Here is a 17,773-nt window from a genome sequence, read left to right as displayed (position 1 = left end):
TAGAGAGAGGAAGCTGAAATGCGATAACACAAACTTATTTTTACTGATGTTAGTAAGATGATAGAAGTAATACTTAGAGAGTCTCATAGTCTTGTCTGTGGCATTCTTAACAAAATGTTCAATAGTAATACATTAATTTCTTTTGGAAAATGTAAAGGCTTTTAAATGTATAACTGATCTTAAACTAAAATTCTTATTTCATTATTACTGTATGAAAATAAAAGACGCTTTTTCATTTTAGGTATTTTTCTATATACCCAGTAGTTATTTTAATTTTTTAAAATGTCTTAAAATGCATGTCGTTTTATGGCTTGATAGCTTATTTCCCTTTAGTGCTGAACAATATTCCATTGTTTAGATATACCACCGTTTATTTATCTAGTCACCTACTGAAGGACATCTTGGCTGCTTTCAAATTTTAGCTATTATGAATAAAGTTACTATAAACATCTGTGTGCAGGTTTTTGTGTGGACATACATTTTCATCTCCTTTGGATAAATACCAAGCAGTGCAATTGCAGGATTTAATGGTAAGAATATGTTTAGTGTTGTCAGAAACAACAATTTTGCAAAATTTTTAATTTTAATGAAGTCCATGGATTGTGCCTTTGGTGCTGTATCTAAAAAGTCATCGCCATACCCAAGGTCATCTAGGTTTTCTCCTATTCATATTCTAGAAGTTTAATGGTTTTGCATTTCATATTTAGGTCTATGATCTACTTTGGGTTAAGTTTTGTTAAGGGTGTAAGTTTTGTGTCTATATTCATTTTCTTGCATGAGAATGTCCAGTTGCTGCAACATCATTTGTTGAAAAGATACACTACTGTTTTAAGTGGAGAAAAATTATTTTAGTTATAAATATAATTGTAAGCATTCAATGTTTATTTGTGATTTGGTAAAAATATTTCTCTTAAATAGTTGGGAAACACAGGGTCTAAATATGCCGCTCATGGTGAAACCTTTCTACTTACCCTATTTTCCAGCTTCTGTATTTATAATGAATTAGATAATCTCCAATCTCCTGAGGATTTTTGTCTCCAAAGTTCTTTGAACATGAAGTATCAGATTTGAATTGATTCATACAAGTACTTGGGAAGAGTCAATTATTGGAAACTTAAAATATCTTTTAGCATAGTGTAGACACAATCTTAGAATCAGTGGGACATATTTTAGGGAAAAGTGAAGAAGCCCTCAGTGAAAAGATTGTTCATTTAGTTCTACTTCTGCCTTTTTCCTGCATTTTCCTATTGTATTTCAGTTTATTCCCCTCTGTCAATATTCTAATTTGAAAATTATCTTAGCAATGGTGAAATACAAATCACCACTGTTTTTATTACTTACAAGAGAGAAGTTCAAGGACTATTTGACACATCTATGTAAAATATTCAGGTAATTAACATAGAATTTTGAGGCTAATAAAAAAATCACTACACTCAACAGAACTTCCTGACATCACATAATAGATTGATTTTTAATGTAGTGTAATGTTTAGTCTCAGTGAGTAGAGATTTCTGACTATAATTAGCTTTGATGACTTAGAAAAAATATTATCTATGGTGATTGATGATACTCTAGCTCTGTATGTGAGAGTCAATAATTAAATTACATTCAGAGCATAGAGGGATTTATGTCATTTTATTCGTGCATCATGAATTTACTGTCCTTATCTCAGAATTCTTCAGTAATGTTTTGGCCACTCCAATTTTATTTCCATGGATTTATATAAAATTTTTACTTGCTATTAATTATTTGGAAAATTTCAAGTCTGAGGTGCAGTGCTGCTTTACATATACATTTTTGCTAGAATATTTCCAAATGATTATTCTGATTAAGGGCTATTTTACAAAACGTTTTCTATTGCAAACAATCTTTTTTTTTCTCTGAGACTGTGATAATGTCAGTGCTAATTGAATAAACTAGTAACTTGATCCATCTAATTTCCTTGATTCATGCTGTAGAAGCCTCTGCCTAATAGAGAAAATCATACAATTTGTTATCTTGGTTGACTCTACAATCCAGATGCTGAAATAATGAGCCCAGGATATTTCAAATTTATTTGAAAACAGTTTATATAATCTCCCTTAGTTAAAGAAGCTACGAGCAGGATAGAATGATTAAATTATGATATTCCAAAATATAGACATGCTCCTGTCTTCTCCTTCCCAGATTTCTTTTCCTATGCCTCCTTTTCAATTCTAAGAAAAGGACACCACACAAATTTTGCATGACACGTAGAGTCCTCACTGAGCTGACCTCACAGGTGTTTCCATCGAATCTTAGAATATGTGTCAAGCTCACCTCACACTAGATCAACAACCTCCAACAGTCTGTGTACTTTCACATTTTAATGCCCTTACTTATGCTTTGTTTTGTAGTCCTAACAGGGTAATATGTGTTCTAGTTCCCCTTCTTTTCCAAGAAAATAGTAACACTGTACTTTTCTGCTCCATTTGAAGAGTCATGTGGACATGTGGTATAGCTTGACCAGTTAAACATGAGTAGAAGTCAATTGCAGGAGGGAGATGGAAGACCTAGTGAATTAATAATTATACCCTCTCCCTGTGCCATAAGGATCTTAGATGCATGTGTGTGAAGATGAGTTTCCATCAGTCTAGATCCTAAGTGTCCACAATGGGCAGAGCTTCTGCATCAGTCAGGCTTCTGGCAGGAAAGAGAATTCAACTCACTTGGTTCAAAGAAGATAATGTAATGAAGGTATGACTTGGAGAAGCGGGACCAGGGTTAAGGGGAATCACCATAAATGTCAAGACCCCCAGAGGTAAGGGGGAGAAAAGAACCTTCCAAGTAGAGGAGGTAGCAGGTGCAAATGAAGGGGGGAGGGGGCACTAAGCATGGGTTTTCAGCACTAAAGCAAATTAAAAAACTACAGAGATTGAGAGTGAGATAATCATGAAATGAGAAAGAAAAGTAATACTAATACTATGGTAAATTCATGTCTAATTGAGTGAAAGCCACTGCTCAAAGTACTTTATCTGTTAGCTTATTCGATTTTTTAAATGATTACATGAAGTAGGTACAAGTAATAACTTCTCTGAGAACTGAGGCTCAGAGAAGGAAACATCTTGTATAGTTCATCCAGTTAAAGTGTGAAGGTGTTTAGGTTTGAACCCAGGCAGTGTAGCTCCACAACTCTTGTCTATAACAACTGCACTAAACCCGCTCACACAGCTGGCTGAAAGATCGTGCAAGACTTGTGTGGTAAATGAAGGATTTCTTTTTCTCTTCCTCCTAAGAGAAATAGGAATCCACTGAAGGGTTTTAAAGGATAACCTGAACATATGTGATTTCTAAAATGGCTATTCTTTTTGTAGTGTGGAGAACTGGATGGAGAGCAAAAGGTACAGGTTGGCGAGACTAATTAGATAGAATTAGTATTAGGCTAAGCAAGAAATGGTGGTATTTGGCTTAGAGTGAAAGTGGTACTGATGTTGAAAAATATGAATGACTTTGAGAGAGATTTAGAAAGCAAACTTGAAAAATCTCAATGTGAATTATATACAGAAGAGAGAGAGTGCAAGCGTTAAGGACAATGCCTATGTTACTGTCTTATTCAACTGGATTTACTATGGGGTTGTTCATTAAAATGAAAATAGTGAAGAAAATAAACAGCAAAAGAGAGAGATGAGTTTGGTTTAGGACTGGCTGACTTTGAGTTGACTTTTATTTATCCATATGTAGATACTGATTAAGCAACTTTTGGTGATGTCTGATTCTCACTAGAGCTACTAATTTGGAGCCTATTTTCTAGAGGTGACATTTACAGCAATAAACATGGATAAGATTACCAGGACAGAGAATGCAGAGTGAAAAAAATGGGGTCTCAGACCAGGTCTTAATTGCTCCGACATTTACCATCTCAGGAGAAGAGGTAAGATTTTAGCAAAGAAGAGGTAGATCCCCAGCAAAGAAGAATATGAGAAAACACTATAAATAGTGCTAAGAAGAGTACAATGATGAACATAACCAGATACTTAGAACAGAAAGCAGAATGAAGGGCTGTCAGTAGAACCAAGAAGAGATTGTTTGAAAAGAAAGGACACAGTGTTGAAAGTTGCTAACAGTTCAAGCAGTTAGAAAAATAAACGAATGGCTCTTGGTGTCAGATATGACCTTAAAAACCAGTTATTCCAAATTTATTATTGTTAGTATATGAAACTGAGATCCAAAGAAATTGAGGAATATGAAATATGTATTTTATACCATGTTATACATAGCATCCATCATTTTCTCATTTAATTATCTAAAACAGTTAAAGTGCTCTACATAATCACATCAGGAGGCATATATTGTCATTTGTTAGGAAAAATTATCCAAAATTTGCAAATAAGACAAAGGGAATGTGGTATGTCCTTTCAATGTCATGCAGGGGCATTGCTTAAAAGAATCACCCAAAGATTATGTAATTCTCCAGGAAAATGTACTTGAGTTAGATTTGGCTCTTTACTATTTGATTAGTGCCCAGACACCACTGTAAAGTCACATCTTAGTTTACAGGTTTCTCACCAGTAAAAAAGAAAAGAAAAAAAACAGCATAAACCCAAAGTTTATGATTTTATTGCCCCAGAGAATTTTAATTAGTGTCATGTCTTTCATGGTATTATTTTTATTATTTCTTATTCTACTATTTATAAATGCCTTAAAATGTTCTTTGAACCAGCTTTACTATCTCTCTGCCCCCCTCAATAATGAAATAATTTTTAGTTACATTTATATTTGTATAAGTAAGATAATTTTTAAGTTATACTTTCGCATAATCAATTGGTTTACTAGATTAAATCACTGTTTTACTATAGCAAATAGCCCAGTGGTAGCCTGAAAATTATTGGTTCACTACAGATTATGTGATGAAATATCAAAAAAAGCTTACCTGAAAATATTTTTCTAGAAGTTACATTTTATTATGCGTAGTAGGATAACAAAATTGAACTATTTCCTTCTCAGACTGAGACTGTAGCACAATAAATGCCAATTGTTCCCACATCCCAAGTTGAATTGTGATTCGACTATTTGAAATGGAGTAAAAAGCAAGCTTTTTTTCTTTTTAATCTAAAGCTTCTCAACTACATAGAGACAACAAAAGTGTCAGGATTTAGAGAAGATTTTTTTTTTTCTTTTTTTTTAATTTATTTTTGGCTGTGTTGGGTCTTCGTTTCTGTGCGAGGGCTTTCTCTAGTTGCGGCAAGCGGGGGCCACTCTTACATCGCGGTGCGCGGGCCTCTCACTGTCGTGGCCTCTCTTGCTGCGGAGCACAGGCTCCAGATGCGCAGGCTCAGTAGTTGTGGCTCACGGGCCTAGTTGCTCCGCAACATGTGGGATCTTCCCAGACCAGGGCTCGAACCCGTGTCCCCTGCATTAGCAGGCAGATTCTCAACCACTGCGCCACCAGGGAAGCCCTTAAGAGAAGATTTTTAAGGGAGAGTTCTTGAAGTGCTGTGAGTCCCCAAGGAAACAAAGTGGAAGGTACTTCCCTCTTCATATAATGTGAAAAAATAACAAGTTTAAGAAGACCACTCAGATAGCTTACTATGGCCCCCCCTTGAGTTTGAGGAGCACAGTGTATTCTTGTCTGACTCATATCCTCCTAAGGAACAAAAGACTGGATAACTAGGTGGTATTAGGTCAGATCAAGGACAGAGGTGTCTGAGTTGAAATCAGCCTTCTGCCAGTTTCTTCACGTTGCCACTCGGGAGGCTAGAGGCTTCCAAGGATTAGAGGAACATGAGCGCTGTAAATATCCTCTCTCAAAATCCCACAACCAGGTGAGATGTTACAGTGAAAGCAAGGCTTAGACCAAATTCTATCACTCATAGAAAAATGAATTGACAAGCAGACCCCAGACAGTCCTGAGCTGTACTGGTGCAGCCATATTCAGTCCTATATCCCATAAGTTCATCGGTATTCAGTTCTACATTTAGTACCTTTTCCTCTAGTACGATGACAGGTTCCTCCGTATCATGGTGGCACCGAAGGAATAAACACCTGGGCTAAGACCCCCACTTGGGAAAATGTTACACCTTGAGTTCTGTAGAACTTGTCCAAAGGCCAAGTATCTGTACAAATTTGCTAGTTAATAAACATATCTCAACCACTACCCGTTTAGCAAATACGTACATATTTGTAAATTCCCTTAGGCTGTTTAACAAATCCTCTATTGCAGATTGAGATAATGATAGTTCAATCGTTTTTAGTTGAAATCTACCTCTTTATGATTTTTCCAGGGGTTCCTTATTTCTCTCAGTAGAAATCAAAAGTTCCTAATTTTCAAATGCTGACTCACTACCCCTAGGGTGAATATTCCTGATTAAAGTATTTCAAGTGTCAACCAAATACCTAGAGGGTATAATACAAATACATATTCCATAAATGTCACACGTGTGATGATGAGTTATTTTTAAATAAATTACTGACAATATAAGACCTAAAGTTCTATAGGGTTTTCTGGCAATGGATTGGGTAGGCTGTTTGCATAGGACAAGATATAGGCAATGGCTAAAACTAACCATCCAGAATAGAGTTGCTCTTGGTAACCCTAAAGGGAACCACGTGTGAGAGATTCCCAGTGATGGGGCAGTGGGCTCCGAAGAACCCACGCACCATTAGAGAAAGTGTCAGCTTTAAGCATCTACCAGGCACACACAACATTATTAATCTAGTAAGAGCTTTCATGCCACACTCCAACAACTAGTGTGGATTGAAAACTTCTCCCTTGATGGGGGGTGGGTGGAATTTCAACTTTAAATGAAATTCATAATGTTGAAATTAATACAGTGGAATGAACAAAATAATTATTGAACTGAGACTGTGTGTGGAAGTGGAAGTTACTGGTGGATTCTTGTTATCTGAAAGTGACCATGGCAGGTATGGGATGTGCACTGCTTTTCACCCAAGGAAGAAAAGGCAAAACAAGTCTCACAGCACAGGGGGAATGGACAGTGGAGGATAAAAATAAGACTCCTTTATATATGCTCTCAGTGAGTCCCATTCTTCAGGATGATGATTCCTGTCATTCAGATGATTCAGAGGGAGGCACCTTTGAAATAAACTTATTTTTTTTTTATCACTCAGTCTTTTATAGCATAACTTTAATGAGTTAAAGGGAGATCCTCTTCCTGTAAGAGTGAGAAAAGGAAAGAAAGATAAAGTAACTGAGGGAAACTGAAGACACCATCCTGCCTCATATGTTTTAGGACATTTTATCGGCAGTTGTTCAAAATTTCAGATTTAAGATGATGTATCCACTTGTTGGCTAAATAATGTCATTCAATAAGCCTGCCCCTAGCTACCTATTACATATAGGTTTTCTCTGGGCTATAATTCCTCTCTAATAATCTCTAAAATGACCATTCTAAGTGCTTTTGGCTTAAAAGACTATATTCCAGAAAAAGTATAATTGGAGAAAATTGCAGATTGGGCAGGAATTTGAATAATGTTATAATTTCTATATATTTAATTACCTTTTCTTTTTGCATCAGCTCCAATCTTCCACTATTTAACATCATTATGTTTACTTATCATGTACATTTCTGTGCAAATTATCAAATGTGCGAATAAAATTATGGAAAAAATTGTCAACTAATTTTAGAGTAAAATAAATGATTTATAAAATATTATACTTAACATATGATCCTTGATAAATTAAAATTAGTTTTTACCATCCTCAGTGATACTTTTGTTCACATAACATAGAACTACCTAGAGTGACCTGATTCTGCCATGGAACTAAGAGCGTCATTAGATTTTAGAGGAAGAAAGATGGTTGTAGGGAGACACAGTTGACTGGCTATGCTGCTCAGATGTTCACACTACCTCCCAATAGCTGAAGAATTGTGCCCTGGAGTTATCACGTCAGAGCTGCCAAATACCATCCTGACGTTGTCATAAACCAGTGTCATCACTGATCAAGCTTCCCTCAGTTAAGTATAAAACCCCCAGCTCCCCTCCATAAGCTAACTGAGTCTCACTGTACTCTCTCACTTTGATATTTGTGATGAATTTAAAACCTTATAATCAGTAGAAAAGTATGTTTTTGGTTGGGTGAAACAAGTTATAACTAGAGCTGAGTATAAATGCTGTTATACTCAGGACAGCTATCAGTAATACATGAACTATAAATGCACACGTTTCCTTTGAGATCAACTCAAGAAGAAATGAAAAATGTAAATAGCCAGATGACATAGTCTCCAAACAGTGCATCTTCAATTAAAATGAATATAGTACATAGCTTACCTTCAGTATAAAAGGATAATCAAGTTTCCTTAAAGAAGACTGCATGTCAACAAAAGCAAAACTTAAAATTGCAAACAGAATGAGCTTTCTCATGAATTTGTAAGATATAAAGGGAATGTGTGTGTGAGTGTGTGGCTGAGAAATATTAAAGGAAAAAGAAGAATCTGTGACCTCCTTGTTTTCCTTTCTAAAAAGAATATATTCAGAAAGTTCTGAAGGTTCTGCACTTTAAAAATATATTGATAGAAAGAACTAGTAATACTCCCAGTTATAAGAAATGTAATTTTTAGGAACTGCCCAGCAGGAACATAATAAGTAGGCGAAAATTTGCAAAAAACTACAGAGAGTCAATCTTGAGGATTAGTAATGATGCGATTTTTCCATGAAGACTGAGCTGCTGAAATGAGGTTTGTATTTGTTGTAAATACAACAAGTAAGTACTTATATTAAAACTTGAGAGAAAAATCACTTTTTCTTACAGCCTAGAAGTTGCAATCAATAGTCTGCTTGCCTAGTCGAAATATTTTTATCAATTTATCTGCAATTACCAAAGAAATATCATGTAGAGGTAATTATGTGCTGTTCTCACTTTTTGAAAAATAGTGTTTTATCAAATAGTGCTTGTATGTATCTATTGACCCTGCACAAATTCAAAGGGAATCTGGAGAAACTACTGAGGGAAATGCATTGTACTTTGCAATTCCATTTCAAAGTTATAGAGAGTTAAGGATCCAACTGCTAGTTATAAAACAGTTATGTGCATCTATTGGTCTGACATTTATTATTTTAGCAATATCTCTGTGTAGAAGCAATATCTCTATATTTAAAAGATACATTATTTTACTTGTATTAACTAAGGTCTTTACTCCTTTTTTTGGTTAATTATAAGCCTTGTCCTTTAGATCCATATAGTTTCATAGTTTATTAGCAAGCACAGAAGACAATATTATTATGGGTAATATCTATGGAGCACTTACCATTTGCCAGGTGCTATGTGAAGGACTTTACATGAACTAGCTTATTTAATCTACAAAACAAATCTTGGAAGTAGATATTTTGTTATCATCTTAGTTTTTCCAATGAAAAGAAATAAGGCACAGAGAGGTTACGGCATGCTGTTGGTTGCAGAGCAGGCTGGGAGCAGAGCTAGACTTTGCAGTTAGTAGTTATCTCTGAAGCCTGATGCCTGACCACAGTGCCATGTTTCCTCTGTTACAAAATACTCAGCCAAATAAATGGAGAAGAATGTTTCTTACAAACAGTTAGCCTTTCAGGCAAAATCACCAGCAGCTTACAAAAGGTGATATTATTTAACATAAATAAGTAAAAATTACTACAAAGCAAAATGTTTCAAGTACCTTAGGAAAAAAAATAAAGGACAAGTATAAATAAAAAATTTCTGTAGATGTACAATATACTGAGATAAGGCCGAAACCTCACTAATGGTGTGCTCATATAGCATTGTTTTAAAACACAATGCATGGAGAACTTAACACATCGGAGGTTATTGTTCCTTTGACATGATGGCTGAGGGTAGGGGGGGAGGGTGACTTTATCCACAGGCAAACCATTGTTTTCCAAAGACTACAGAATTATTTGTTTCCATGTTGTGGTATATAATTATTTTTAAACAAAAATACTCTATTTTTAATCCTGTGTTTGAAAAATGTTGGCACATTTTAGGACTTGAATGCTTTGCAAATATCGGAGAAGTAAGCGTGAGAGCACCTCTCTGTGGTGGGACGTTATTACTGTTTTAAAAAGAGAAAAGCGTTTTAAAAAAAGACTTTTTCAGGAGCTAACAATTATTTTGTGTATTTTCCAAGCCATTTGTCTTTCTCCTGACTGCAAAGTTTTCCCTCTTTTCTTCTGTTAAGTATTGCTAGCAAATAAGTAACATTTAGGGTGTTATGCTTCTCCTGACTTTCAAAGAAAAAGGCACAGTGTAATTCCGGATCTTTAGGAAAGTTAAGGATAAGTTAATGACATCATATTTCTTTCTTCTATATTTCTAAGAAAGAATGTATTAATATTCATTTCCAGAATACAAAGGGAATATTTCAGTATAGGTTCAACAGAAGAAGCAGAACTACTAAGAAATGATGCCCGTCTGTCCATCTTCTCTCCCAGACTGCACGTCCTGTGGACTCCAAGCTCCAGTATCAGACACAAGGCAACAGTCTGACCTAGACAATTGTGTGAGGTCAAATTCTTAGGACTGTGTCTGATGCTGGAGCTTGGGGGTCACAAAGTAGGCTGCGAGGGAGAGAATATGGATGTAAAGTAAAGTAGCAACAATCTGGAACCCATAAACCAAAAAAAAAAGCTAGAGGCCACGAAAGCAGAATGAAACCTATGTGAGCCCTTATTGCCTCTGACCTTGACTGTGTGGTTTTCCTGCAGAAGTCAAGCCCCTTCCTCATGGAACTAAATACCCACACTGGTCCCAGAATAGAAGAAGATGAACGAAGGCCCAGTGGAAGGCGGGCAATGGCAGACCTGGCCACTGTCTCTCACCAATGAGATGAGCCAGCAGGTCAGTGAGGACATAAAATGACTGCTGCTTCATTTCCACTCCAGTCCCCTGTAAGAAACTCTGCTATACCCCACCCTAACCAGAAACATACAGAAAAGAAATTCTGGAAAGTGTGGTAAGGCCTAGCCAAGTGGCCACATCACAAAGCCACCATAGCTCACCCCTTGTCAACCCATGCAAATCTCCTTAAACTGTATTGATCTCCAAATATTGAAAACAGCCAAGTCATGCTTCCACCTAACATGGTACAACTATCCCAGGTCCAACTGAAAACAGATGAATCCCTTCCTCAGAAGGGATACAAAGTCCCTTTTTTGTCTTTGCATGATAGTCATTTTCTATTAGTTCGTTCATACTCTCTCATTGATATCCTGCAGCTTAAATACGGAGATATAAAGTTAGATATTATTAACATATCTTATTTTACACAATTAGAGTATGAGAAAGAGGAGAACAAAAAGAAAAAATTTGTGTGATGTGATGTGTGTATGTGGGGGGGGATTTATCACACACACATGCACACAAACATATTCATATCAAAATAAGGAAGAAGTACTCATAACTATTACAGTCTGTGTTTCTCCAGCAGATCACATGATCACAGCTGGTATGTATAACAAGCTTCTTCCACTACCGTCCTGTACACCCTATACCCTCAGCAAGCACTCCTGTTGGTCATAGATTCTTGCCTGCTAAACTTACCCAAACCTTTATTCCTGAAGAAACTGGACCATAGCAGCCCAACCTGAATTCAGTTATGATAGTTTTCCACTGACTTTAATCATAGGAAATGAAAGTATTAAAAAGCATCCTGGAGGATCTCCTGCATTCCATACAGACCCTCCTTTACCCACATTATTTGGTAGCAACCCAATTTCACCTTGATAGAAGAATCTCTCCAACTAGTGCAGAAACCCCATTATTTGCCTGTTAATTCAGAAGTCCCATCTGGCTAGGTCAAACTCTCAACTTCTACGTCAATGAAATTATTGTCAGGTTCCCTGGCAGAAGCATTATTTTCTTTGGTACTAAGATCTCACAGGACTTAATGTCATGGAGATGCGAAGCAAATATTTTGCTAGTGGATCACTTGCAGTGATAGTGGAGGAGCCTCTCCCATTTTCCCCCCTTGATTCCCTGACCCAGAAACTCTGACTATGGGAGATATAGCACCATATGTGAAGGAATGGTGAGCATACAGAACACTCTGGAGATATTACCTCAGCCCTGAAAGGTATTGCCATCTAGCTGGCACCATAACTGAGTCTCCCTTAGACCATTCCACCATTACATCGGTGGTTCTGTAAGGAAAATCATGGTTAGACTAATTAATTCCATGAGAATGGACCCATTGCCACATTTCATTTGCTGTGAAATGAATCCTTTGGTCAATGATGGCGCATTGGGGAAGAACATGATGATGAATAAGGCATTCTGTAGCATACAGAAAGTAGTCTTGTGGGCAGATTGGGCACTTGGCAGTGCCTGTAGCCAGTAAACCTCCACTTGGGACACAAATATGTTCAAACTGTATGTCTATTTGGAGGATTTTTGTCACCAGTTGACCATCCAAGCAAACAGCTGGCCATAGCCCATGTATCACTATAGACCTGAACCTCTGGTTATTTCTCATTCTAAGCAAAATGAACAACAGGGTACACTTTTCCCATTCTGCCCATTGGGAAGATTTCTTTTCACCACTGTCCTTCAGGGCTATCCCATAGTGGAGCTGGAGAGCTGCCACTATCCTCTTTGAGAGGTGCCTAAATATTGTGCAAGACCACAGATAACAGACCTGACGGGTTTTTTTCCGCTCATTCAATTGATTGTAGGGAGCTTTCCATGAGACCATAGACGTGGACTGGGAGAGAGATGTCTATATAGCAGGAGTCCATGGGCAGTGGGGCCATCTCCTTGAGCAACTTACTTGTGTCTTCAGGGCCAGCCCAGCCCCATCTCACATATACCACTGCCATCTGATAGGGGAGCACTACTGTGCCTGCCCCGTTTTATGACTTGGTGGGTCAGACACACCCAGTTCATGATGGGCAGTTCCCTGTTGCATGGTAACTTGGTGGTCCATGGTCAAGTTTTCAGTCTCTACTTAAGCCCAGTGGCAAGCCAAAAGCTGTTTCTGGAAAAGAGTGTAGTCATCCACAGGGCTTTGCTCCAAAATCCTAATAGTCTGTGTAGTGATTCACCTATGACAGGCTTCCCAAGCCTTCAACAGCATCACCATCAAATGTGCTGAGCCATATGGCCCAGGGGTCAAAGCAGACTGTTATACAGCAGCCTGGACCTGTGGCAAAGGCTCCTTTTATTCCACGCCTGACTCAAAACTGCCGTTTTTTAGTCATTTGGTAAATGGCTTGGAGTAGCACACCAAAATATGAAATTCCATTAATTCCTAAAGTCTTTGGAGTAATTGAAACGATTTCTTGGAGACATTCAAATTTAATATCATATAAGTATACTCTGATTCCCAAATCATAAACAGAAGTTCAAATCAGATTTGGAGACATTTATAAAGATACATAATCGGGGAATTTCAAAATGCCCATCTGTCACTATTTAAAGATTTTATTGTTTCCCAATCAAAAATAAAGTGTATTTCAATCAATGTGTCCATTTGTGGTCCATGGGGTAATGGGTGCCTATGATTCCATTTATGTGATAATTTCTTTGATTCAAATGCTGGAAATATTGATGTAGTAGCTCATTAGTTTCAGTAAACTCAGTTCATGCTGTTTTCTAGAGGTGAGATATTAAGGTAGAACACAAAGAGCTATAAATGAGAATCCATAAAAAGTAGTATTATATTGGCAAATATAAATGATGAAGAAAATTGAATGTTGACGATTTAGCCTATAAAAGAGAAAGCTAAAGGAACTATGTTTTGAAGAAGATGTAAAATTTCTTCTAAAATGAATTTAAAAGAAAAAATAAAAAGAAATAGAAAGGAAGTATGGGAGGGAGGAAGGAAGGAAGGAAGGAAGGGAAAAAGGAAGGGGGAAAAGTATAGGTTCTCTGCACTGGAAGTGTACTACATAGAGCCAAAAATGACACAAGAGAGAGATATGTTTAGAGTTCCTCTAGTTTCATTTTTCTAACTCATGTTTACAATCCAGAAATTATAAACATTTATATTCAACACTAATATTTAATAGAAAGGTGAAGCCTGAATTTTGAGTAAACAGATGGCATCTACTACAGGAAAACGTGCTCAGCTCCACTTCTTGTTTGCCTACATCTGCTTCCAACTTGGATCATTCATTTGGCTTCCTTCCGTGCTGCATGTACACAGATTAAACAAGTTTATTCAATATGCTGTTTATTCAAGTTAATATCTTATTGAGATAGAGTAACTCACTAATTTGCTATATTTAAGACTAATACCTTATTGTATGGCAGGCTTTGGTCCATGTTTTCAAAAGAGGTGCTGATGCAAAGACTGAGCTACCAAGGTAACTGTCAATAAACCCTTCCTTCTTTTGTTGAAGTGCCAGTTCCCATTTCTCCTGCTGTGACTTTTTTTTTAACATCTTTATTGGAGTATAATTGCTTCACAATGGTGTGTTAGTTTCTGCTTTATAACAAAGTGAATCAGGTATACATATACATATATCCCCATATCTCCTCCCTCTTGCGTCTCCCTCCCTCCCACCCTCCCTATCCCACCCCTCTAGGTGGTCACAAAGCACTGAGCTGATCTCCCTGTGCTATGCGACTGCTTCCCACTAGCTTTCTATTTTACATTTGGTAGTGTATATATGTCCATGCCACTCTCTTACTTCGTCCCAGCTTACCTGTGTTTTCCGTGGAGACGGCATGGCGTATTACCCTTCAGGAAGCCCTCCTTAGTATCTCAGGTTGGTGAGCCGGGCTCCTTGCAGGAGAGCAGAGGATTAACTGCAGACTCTCCTGCTGTTCTCAGTCAGCAACCAGGTCGATCACTGGTTCAAACAGATGTTTCTCTTGTAGATCTTTAAGAACTATAATTGGGTGGAAAAATAGCTTGTTTTACTTAATTCAATTTACTAGTTGCATTCACTTATTGGAAACTCATTTAAAATCCACATAAATATGTTGTTTTGAATAAATGAAGAGAGTCTGAGGTGTATGATTCTGTCCAGACGTCAATAAAATATATTACACAATGGTTGACACTAATAAATGTCAGCTTAACTCATTGAGAGAATTCTCTGTGAACATATGCCTAACTCACTTGATAACAAAGGTCTTGACGTAGTGTCTAAATTCTCTAGGCCAAGCAACTTCTCTTTCTGGGTCACTGCAATATATTTATCTTCTGGCCTTGACAATTAAATACCCAGTAAAACTTAAGTTAATATCATATTTAAATATAGGGTATACATTTATACATATTAAATACATATTGTACATATTTATTTAGCTATATGATGTGATATACAAGAGAATAATTAAAGGAAAAGGATAAAAGTAAAATTGCATGATTATTTCGTATGTATACAATACCTTTCTTATTTGCAAATATCAGTAAGTTCTTTTAATTTACTTTGTATTTTATTAGACACTAAAACCAATGGAAATGGAAATACAGGGAGAACCCAACTTTATTTATTTATTTAAATTAATTTTTATTGGAGTATAGTTGATTTACTATGTTGTATTAGTTTCTGCTGTACAACAAAGTGAATCAGTTATACATATACATATATCCACTCTGTTTTAGATTCTTTTCCCATATAGGTCATTACAGAGTATTGAGTTTCCTGTGCTATACAGTATGTTCTTATTAGTTATCTATTTTATATATAGTAGTGTGTAATGTCAATCCCAGTCTCCCAATTTATCCCTCCCCCCTTTCCCCTTTGGTATCCATAAGTTTGTTTTCTACATCTGTGACTCTATTTCTGTTTTGAAAATAGGTTCATTTTTACCATTTTTTTAGATCCCACATATTTTAAATAGTTATTAATTTATGGGAAAGAATCTAAAGAAATTATAAGCTTGAGAGATGGAGTATTTTTAAAATGTGATCTGTAATTTTGAAGTTTTTATTGACAGATGAGAGTGGAGGAACCAATGTAGCAAAGTGCCCATTCAGTTGATCACACAGAATTTTATATTTTTTTGCTGTGTTACATAATTTTTTAGCATTCATCTCAATTTGAACCAATATGGCACATTAATTCATCAGAATACTGCATAATTATATTTATGGGTTAGTTGGCCATTTTGAACAGTAAGACTCAATAAGAATTTTCTTCTGGATTTTTTTTTCATTAGACCCATATTCAAGATCATTCACTGTGGTTTACATATTTTTAATATGAAGTGGAAGACTTCAACTTAGATTTTGTTTTAGAACACATTAGGAAATTCTGTGGAGCCATAGTTTTGGAGGTGGCCCTGGAGTTAACATCCAATGTTTAAATAGTTTAATAATTTAATATTAGGGTTTTACTTTATGTAACTGTTATGTTTCTAAACATTTTCTCTGTATTATTTCTGGGATAACTTACACTCAAATTAGTTCTTAAAAAGCTCATTTTGAGAGTTAACTATAAATTCAGGGACTCACTCAATTTTAATTTGTTTCACCATTGCATGGGAGATATCAACAAAGTTATCTTTCTTACTGAATGAAGGATAGCTGTATATAAGGCATGTGATTTTTTTGTTTAGTAAACACCTTGTCATATAAACAAGTTTGTAGGACATACTAAAAAGTTCAGAACACCTGAGAAAGCTATCTTCTATCTCTTAATAAAGCCATAAAAAATCTTTCACTGGACCAATGGAAGTCACATAGTGACAACCTAAATAATTATAAATATTAATCTTTATTCAAGTCATATCATCTTTCAAATTCAGCAGGCAATTCAAGTCATATCATCTTTCAAAGTCAGCATTCCTAAAATACTTAATCAGAAATGTGGCACACAAAATTTTTCATAGCAAAACATCATACAATCCACCAACAAAATACTAAGAAAAACATTAATTATAAATTTAAAAAAATTCATTCATCAGAATCATAATCTGTGCCATAGGTCTGATCCTCTAAAGATTATAGTCATCATTTTGTCAAGTCTATTTCAGGTAAAAAAGCATGCCCAGTTCTGCTATGAATAAGTTTTCTTCTATTCATATCTTCCTTTCGATCTCTCCCTCTATCTTCCATTTCACAAATTTATTATAGAGTCTTGGGCCATCTGCCTACACCCTTCCATATACTCTCAACATTATCAGAGAATTCTGACAATTTTGAAAGTCAAACACTATTAAAATGTTCTCTCTCATTAATAAGGACGGTCACTTTGAGACAATTATATCTCTCTTCTCCTTTTCTCACCACAGCACTTAACTCCATATGTATTCAGGTTAAAGAATAAAATAAAGTCTTTAAGGAAAAGAAAAAGCACAGTATAACAACCTAAAAGCCAGCCAATTTACGGAGAAGAAAGTTAAATAATAGAAACCTAGATTCTTAATATGAGAAAGAATCCTTTCCCTTAATGCAGAAAGCTCCTATGTAATAACCAGAAAAAAAGGTTAATAGTCTTTGCTTGAACAATTATAGCAGTGGGGAATTCATTACTTTATTGGGGAGTTCATTTTATTGCTGGACAGCTTTAAAATTGGAAAGTTCCACCTGATATTTGTTCATTTTTCCATATAGATCATGAGCAAAGTGTAAAGCTAATGTAGCTGACCTCGTCCAGACTCTGGACAGGGGTGACCTCCCTGGATTTGTGTGCTTTGTACTGCAGATAATTTGACAGTAAAGGGCCATGTAATGTTCATCGTTCAAAATGTTCATGTGCAAAAATATCTACACAGATTCTTTTATTTAAAATTTTGTACAGATGATAAAATACTTTCTTGATAACTGAACTCACACTCTGAAATGAGAGCCTGACCACACAAAGAGTTACCAATCTCCTTTTCCTCCTCACTGAGGATATGGTGAAACTCTTCACCCATGTGCCTGAAATAATAATT

The sequence above is a fragment of the Eubalaena glacialis genome, chromosome 3 (genome assembly GCF_028564815.1).
Source record: "Eubalaena glacialis isolate mEubGla1 chromosome 3, mEubGla1.1.hap2.+ XY, whole genome shotgun sequence".
NCBI classification, from domain to species: domain Eukaryota; kingdom Metazoa; phylum Chordata; class Mammalia; order Artiodactyla; family Balaenidae; genus Eubalaena; species Eubalaena glacialis.
This window is presented reverse-complemented; position numbering follows the sequence as displayed.